Source organism: Triturus cristatus, chromosome 12, assembly GCF_964204655.1.
Source record: "Triturus cristatus chromosome 12, aTriCri1.1, whole genome shotgun sequence".
Classification (NCBI taxonomy): domain Eukaryota; kingdom Metazoa; phylum Chordata; class Amphibia; order Caudata; family Salamandridae; genus Triturus; species Triturus cristatus.
The window spans coordinates 652,084,248-652,092,604 of NC_140595.1; the positions used below are offsets into that span (position 1 = coordinate 652,084,248).

At 45.1% G+C, this 8,357-nt stretch overlaps 1 pseudogene; it reads right to left on the reverse strand.

Annotated features, from left to right (window-relative positions):
• Window positions 1-654: 654 nt before the first annotated feature.
• On the reverse strand, window positions 655-5,609 carry LOC146776481 (uncharacterized; annotated as a pseudogene).
• Between the last annotated feature and the right edge of the window lie 2,748 nt (window positions 5,610-8,357).

Consider the following 8,357-nt stretch of genomic DNA (forward strand, 5'->3'; position numbering starts at 1 on the left):
TACATGCCAGTGGTGGAAGGTGAGCAGTGAGGCCTGGGTGTGCATGTGTAGAACTGGGGTCTTATGGAAAGACCACTCGGCAGTGTTGTGACCACCCAGGTCTACGGGTTCCTCCTTAGAATATTCAAAGATGGGAGACCACACCACTGGGAGATGAAAAAGTGTCCGTGACCCCACTGGGGAGTAGGTGACAAGAGACTGTTCAAAATGCGAGGGGCACGCAGCATCCCTTATAGGATGTGGACAGGCCCCTTGCAAGAAAAGGAACCATAAAAGGAGTTGGAAAATGTCTGTGTAGCTTGATGAGTCGTGGAGATACTGTCGCCAAGCAGTATAAGCCTCAGGTACATCACCTGGTCCGGTAGCTTTGATGAGGAGTGGAGATACTGTCGCCAAACAGTGAAAGCCTTAGGCATATCACCTGCCTCTTGTCTCGTATAACTTGATGAGGAGTGGAGACCGCGGGCGAGGTCATTTGCTGTCTCAACATTCCAAGAATATTAGCGTGGGTGCGGCAAAAAGACAGCTTGGAGTGCTGCTTGGCATGTAGGTTAAAAAGAGAAGGAAATGGATGCTGTAACACAAAATGGTGGCACACATGGCAACCTAGCAAAACTAGGTTTCACAGTCCCTCCTTTTGCCATGGACAACACCCTAATTAATGTCTATTTGCATTAGTTAGTCCACAGCTTGTTGGTACATTATTTTATTGTTTTCGATGTGTTGGAGCATAGCCGGTGTCTTACATCCACTTGTACAGAGAGAACAGAGGGCAGGACCACAGTGAATGCAGAGGCAGCAAAAGAACAGAATAGCTAATGGGATCAGTATTATCATAATCATCTTCCATCCCCAGGAGACGAGCAGTTGCCAGAATACAGAATCCCAGGACCAAGAAGTTCGATTATCCTCGTGAATTTCTGATGCAATTCTGTGGAGCTTGGAGATATCGTTGTATACAGAAGTTGACAAGTCAGGAATATACACACAACAGCTTGCGCCGATGATGTGACAGGCTCCTCCCCTATCCGCTAGGATGATGTCAATCACCATGCGATTTTGGAGAGCAGCCATTCTGGTAACATCAATTTCGGCGGTGTGGTTGGTCAGTATTCCTGCAGTCATATTTATAGTTGCTTCGAGGACCCTGGTCAGTCTTCGTATTTTTAAGCTGTTGGACATCGGACCCCAGTACAGCAACAGACCTTTTATTGCATCAGTGAACTGTTGGCCTGTGGCGTCGGTCTGGTCCACATCTGGTAATTGACGTTTCTGGCGGTGATAAGTGTTGTTCCTGTTGAAAGTTGGTGGTAGGAGGAAGGCGACGTAGCATGTTCCACTCCAGTCTGGAGGCAACCAGGTGTAAGCCTTAGGCCCACACACAAAGTACAGTCCAGATGGGAGACTGAGATATGGGGTGTAATTGCCATAGGTCTTGGTAGTGCTGCACATGCTAGTGCCCATCAGCATTTTTTCCTGACCTTGTATGCACAACTGGCCAGGGCGTGATGTAACGGAAATGGCCACTGCTTTGGCCCGAACAGTCAGAAAGGTGTAGTTCACTATACCCCGTATTGGAATAGACATAATGGCACGCATTCATGCTGAATCAGAAACATTGCAAACTGTATTATTGTTGGCATGAAAATTCGGGATGAAGGCCCTAAATTGAGTACCATTACCCAGATACTTAGGCGTTGGGATAACATTGGTTGCATTATGCATTATAGAGCAGGTATAAGCAGATGAGGCAGGAAACACGAGAAACTTAATGGTGTGTTGGGTTGCATGAGGCAGGAGACCACAGACATAGCAGTCCGTAGCATTTGACACTTGATTGAACTGGTGCAGCATTTGGATGAAAGTATTGTTCCTGAACTCTTGAATGTCTGTTGAAATGTGAATTTGGCCATGGAAGATGAGAATGTTCAGGGACCCCAGGTGGCTGTGGGATTTGAGGAAGAACAGTATGTTTGGCAGGAGCTGTTTCTTCGATTATCCAGAACATTATACTGAACAGTACCGCAAGCATTGTCAATACAAACAGCACCTTTGTCCGGACGTTGTAAACTCTGTTTTTAGCCTTATTTTGTGTTATAGCAGTGCCATTAGTGTGAGAGATGTTTGGATCCTACCAGTGAGATGTCGCTGGGTTGCCTCCCCTCCACTGAGGGGAGTGCTGACATGTCTAGATGATGGCACTGTGTGGTAGTCATTTTCCAAGGATGTACATAGTGTGTTGGGAGAATCGTGACATATTCTGGTTTTGTGGGAATTTCTCCAATATCATGATATCTTTCGGCCATAATAGCTCTACAAGTGTCCTGAAAGTACTGCAATGCCCCTAATACCTGCCAATAGTTGTTGGTTGTTTCACTGGCCAATGTCTGTCCCAGTAAGCCACTACTAGCAGTACCCAGGATTCTCAGCCAGCCTTTACTACCGCCCTGCAGCAATGGACAATGGAGTACTAACGGCCCTTGGAGCTGGGCTTTTTCTTTTGCTTAGCCTTGGATCGGAGGTAGTATCCATCGGTTCCTTCGTCACAAAGTTCCAGTTCAGGCTCTGAATTTGAGTCACAGTCTATTGGTTTATTGTGTGTCAGAACTTCTTTGTGTACTTTAAAGTTGTCTTCGGTCATGGGATCCACTTTTCGGCAGTGGGAAGCATGTACCCAGGATTTTTTTCCTTCTACTCGCAAGGCCGTTCTTGTTACTAGCAGTACTTGCAGGGGGCCCCTCAAGCGAGGCTGCAGAGACTGGGTGCATGCAAAGTTTTTCACCAGAACGAAGTCTCCAGGTTTGATATGGTGGCCAGGACCATGGGATTTGTCAGTGACGGATGCTTTGACCTGTTCATGGAGTAAAGACATTGTTTTAGTCAGTTCATACAGATAATTGGTCAACACTTCCTGGGGAAGGTCAGACAAGGATTTAGGAGATGATGCATTCCAAATGTTCATAGGTCTACTGAAAACTGTCTCGTAGGGTGTGAGGTGTGACTTAGAATGTGAGACCGATCGTATAGACAGCAGAGCTAAAGGCAGAGTATTTACCCAATTCAATCCAGTCTCAGTTGTTATTTTAGCTAATTTCCCCTTCAAAATCCCATTATAGCGTTCCACTAATCCTGCTGCCTGGGGATGAAATGCAGCGTGGAATTTTTGTTTGACTCCCAATCCTTCTAAGATATGTTTCACTATCTGGCCAATGAAATGTGATCCTCAATCACTCTGCATTAATCTACAAAGGCCATATCGTGGAAAAAATTCCTTCAAAAGAGCTTTAGCTGTCGTAATAGCAGTATTATCCTTGGTGGGGTATGCTTCCACCCATTTACTGAATGCACAGACCAACACCAAGACATACTTGTAGTGGTCAACTCTGTTCATTTGGATGTAATCCATCTGGAGGACCTCAAAAGGGGCAGAGGGCAGTGTAAATCCTGCTTCTTGGAAACTTTGTTCCCTTTCCCACATTGTATCTTAAACAGGTTAGACAGTGTTTCACAAATCGCTCGGCCAGACTCTCAATTTGGAATGGTCCCATACTTCCTTGAGCATAGTATACATGACTTGGGACCCAATGTGCGCTGGTACGTGCGTCATTGTGAGTAAGGGAATAACATATGTTGTTGGTAGTTTCCATCTAAGTGTGTCCTGAGATCTCCAACATCCCTTCTCATCTAACGTACCATCAGTTTTCCACTGTTCCTTTTCTTCTATAGTAGCTGATTTATGTATGTCAATAATCTGTTGTCTTGCATCATGCCATTTCTCAGCTTGTGATTTTTAAGATGTACGTTAGTGCAGGTGTTGTTCCTAATGCCGTGCTTCTGGCTGTGCTATCGGCCAGAGTGTTCCCCTGTCCTACTTCGTCAGTAACTTTCTTGTGTGCTGAGCATTTGATTACTGCTAACTTAGCAGGGAGAGTGATGGCTTCTAAGAGGGCGTGAATCAATTCACCATGTTGAATAGGTGCCCCATGAGAAGTGAGAAAACCCCTATTGTTTCCATAGTAGTGCAAAATTGTGTACTACCCCGAAAGCATACTGGCTGTCGGTGTAGATGTTCACAGTCATGTGTGTACTGAGGATGCAGGCACGTGTAAGTGCTGTTATTTCTGCTGCTTGGGCTGATTTCTGTAATATTCTGGCAGTCTCAACTACCGTAAGTGCCGTCGTAACAGAATAGGCAGCAGATGTGGTGCCATCCGCAAGTTTCAGGCAAGAACCATCTACCCTCAGGTGGCCTTCTGCATCTGGTAAGGCTGTGTCTTTAAGGTCCACCCTGAACGCAGAGCCTGTCGTAAGGTAATGAATGCTTCTGTGTGTTGTGATGTCCAGGGAATTGGATTGGAAACATCTTTAGTCACCAGGGAAAGAAGTGGCTTGATAATGAGGGAAAAATGTGGGACCCATTGTCTACAGAAGGAGGTGAGACCTATTTGTGCTCTCACGTCTCTCTGGGTGGTTGAAGTAGTGAAGTTCAAAATAGTCTGAATCCTGTTTGGTGTAAGAGTGCGTCCCTCCTTAGACAACAGGTGACCTAAATAAGTCACCTGTTTTATACAATACTGCAATTTTTCTTTTGATACTTTGTGTCCATGCGCAGCAAGAAATTTGAGGGCCTGTAATGATGCTTGTCGGGCCAAATGAGTAGTGTCTGCTGCTAACAAAATGTCATCTACATATTGAATAAGAGTCACTCCCTCTGGGAGATGTATCTGGTCAAGTTGTTTTTTCAATGCTTGGCTGTAAATGCTTGGACTCTCTGTATAGCCCTGAGGGGCGGGACAGAATCTATAGGATCTGTTCATTAGGGTGAAGCCAAAAAGAAAATGTGACTCTTCATGAATTGGGATGGAAAAGAACGCATTTTTCAAATCTATGACTCTAAATGCTTTAGCTGTAGGTGGGATCATAGTCAGGATAGCAGGTATGTCAGAACCTACTGGAAATTGTGGTACTACTATCTTATTAATGGCCCGTAAGTCGATCACAAATCTGTACACCTTTTGGTGTGTAGCCGTTCGTTTTAATACGGGCAAAATGGGACTGTTGCAGACGTTTGAAGAAACTTGTTCCACCACGCCAGCCTGAATGAGGTCTGTTACAATCTCTTGCAGTGCAAGCTCTCCTTCTTTAGAAATGTTATACTGCGGTAATCTAGGCAAGTGTGCACTCTCCCTGACAGTAATGTAAACTGGCGGCATCTGGATAGTGCCAACGTCAGTGTCAGAAGTGGCCCATAAGGTGGTCGGAATCGTAGCTAAATCATCCTGTAAATTGGGAAGCTGGAGTAGTTGTACAGACGGTTGGTAAGGTGAAACCTTGTCATACAGAATAACCCGAACATTATCTGGGAAACATCTGATAGTGGCACGGTAATGTTTTAACAAATCCAATCCCATGAGATTCTCAGGACAATCTGGGGATAGCAAGAACGTTGCAGAAGTGTCAGCACCGTTTATAGAGAATGGGGTAGGTTTGGAAAGGGGGTTGACAGAGGGCTTACCATCGAACCCAGTCGATGTAATTAGTTTACCAGATGGAGGAGCCCTTGGAATCAGTGGGGTGGTTAGGGTGCTGCGGGATGCTCCAGTATCCATGAGGGAACATCCTTTAGTACCGGCTACCGATGCTGTAATATATGGTCCCTGTTGATCTACAGGTACCTCCACTGGTTCCTTCCCCCATCCTTGACCTCCCTAGGCTGACCAATATAATGGTGTCATATCAATATAATCTTTAGCATAATCCTGAACGGTAGCCTGACGCTCTGAACTGTGATCAAACCTGTTGTCCCTGTACTGATATTGGGGTCGACTCAAAAGTTAGTATTGGACGGTCGTTGTTGTGTTTTTCCAGCAGCGATGTTGGTTGCTAATATTGAACAATCTTTCTTCCAATGTCCTGTTTTTTTACAATAAGCGCAAATATCAGATTGTTGGGGACCAGGCCTATAGAGTTGCTGGTTTGGTGCTGGAGGGCCTTGTGGTATATGGGCAAACCTGATATTTTGCTGACGAGCATTGTTTGGTCCACAGGGATGGATGCGGTGTCCAACTGACTAAGCAATACTTGCTCCTTCAACTTCTTTTTCTTATTCTCCTTCTCTTCCTCTGCATTTTTGTATTGGCTCTCATAGTATTGGGCCATGGTCAGTATTGTCGCTGGTGTTGCCGCTGGCCAGCTACTTTCACTGGCCATAAGACTGTTCCCTACAGCTGGTAAGAGCCCTTTAACAAAAGTCTGGATAAGTAAGTAGCGGCCAGTCTCGGTGGCCACATCCTGACCACTGAAGTCGGTGTATGCCTTTCCTAATCTGGTAAAATAATCAGAGACTGACTCCTCAGGGATCTGTTTGCAAGCAGTGAGAAGGGTCCAGTCTATCTTTCTTTCTGGTGCCAAAGTCTTTAGTTTAGCCAACAGTCTTTGAGGTAGTGCTATAATATAGTCATGTGTTTTTTCTCCAGGGTTCCTGTCTCTATCCCTTCCCTCCAGTTCTTCCCATGTACCATGGAAGGCTGCCTGATCGTTAACATACCTGAGTGGTTTCCAGAGCTCGGCTGGTAATATTAAGCCAAAGAACTGAGTAACATCTATCAACGTTAAGGTATAAGCATTCAGTATCTGCTGGACGCTCTCGTAGAACCCAGTAGGATTCTTTCTGATGTCTGGTATATCTTTTTGTAACTGCAACATTACAGCTTTCGTCCAAGGAGTATATACAAAGCTAAACATTAATCTGGAACAGGCATTAGGGTCATCTGGGATATTTTGGACTGTCCCAGTACCCCGCAGAGGGACATAAATGAGGGCCGCCTCTTTGACTGGCATCTGAATAATACTCTCTGGCTGACCATCAGAATGCAAAGTAGTTTTGATCATTGCTAGTAGTACATCTCTGTCATTGTTTGTAGATTCCCCTTCTTGCAAGCGTCTATATAGTCTCCGGAAACTGAGAGGTACTTTTACCCTTTGGTCCTCCTGTTTTGCCATAAGGTGGTAAGCCGTCCTTTCCAAACAATAGCTCTTTCCTGCCGAATGTACCTGCCCCTCTGCTGCGGCGTCAATGTCCGAAAGGGAGGCACAGTCAGTAATTAGTTTGTCGGCTATACGATCTATTTTTCTTTTTTCCTTGTTCTTGAGTCTAGGAGAATGTGACCTTTTACGCTCGCCTGGGTCGGAATCATCACTGCCGTCTGAGTCATTAACCTCCTTTCGGTGTCCTTTTCTGTCACATTTCTTCACAATTTTAGGAATGACTACAAGGGCAAGGATTTCAGTCTCTGGGTCAAGTATCACCACCTGAGCCGGTAGGATTGGGGCGTCAAGAAAAGGAGCGTTCGGGGCAGGTGCTGGCTGCGGCTGTATCAATTGTTGTTTCTCATGATAAGCGGGAGGTCTAAAAAGCAACATAGCATCGTCTTTGTCAATTTTTTGGGGGCAGTAAGGGGTACTGTCCTGTCGTGTTAAGTTGGTGTTCTCTATCACATCTTTCTATATTTCTCTCTATTTCTCGCCCTCTAAGGGCTGCCATTTCCTGTTGAGCAGGTTTTCTGAGTCTCTCTAGCTTGAGCTCTTCTCTTTTTTTCATTAATTTCTTTTCGCCATAGACCAAAGGAATCCAACATACTCGTTCGCACTTTTCGTTTATGCAACTGCTCTTCTAAATATGTAATTTTAGGTACCTCAAAAGAACCAAATTCGGGCCACTGTAACTCGGCATTATTTTTGTGTATTTCTGCCATAATTTAGTATAAATTCTACCGGAAATACCATATTTGATGTACATCTCTTTATTAGGGGTCCCCTCTGGAGGGGCTGGCTGACTTTCTTCTACTACATCCTGACTGTTCGAGCAACAATAACAGAGCTTGCAAAACTTACTAAAAACAGGCATGTTTACTGAACTTAAATAATATTTCTTTCAGAAACCAGACAGTTCACAATCAGGAACACATTACCTCTCCTTTGGTCTTTGCAAAGATCGAATCAGAGATAATTAATTAAAACAGAGTAAACAGCGGCATGCATGTATAACTGAATCGGTATAAGAATTATTTTTATGTCGCTTGAAGCGACCCTACCAGAATACCCGATGAGTTTCTCTGCTCCCAGGGGGGGTTCTCCTCCTTATTTTCCAGACAGGCTAGACAGGCCAGAAAGGGACTCCAGTCAGGAACGGGGCCGCTGAAGTCGAAGACACCATCGAGGGAAAGAGATACAGGTGACGTTGGCTATGGAGACTCAAGTATGCTTTCCGCAGGTGCACTCCTCAGTTACCGATCTTCCCCTCCTCTCCGGGTCATCAAGCTGGGACCACCGAGTCTCTGATGGAGTCCTTCGTTGGA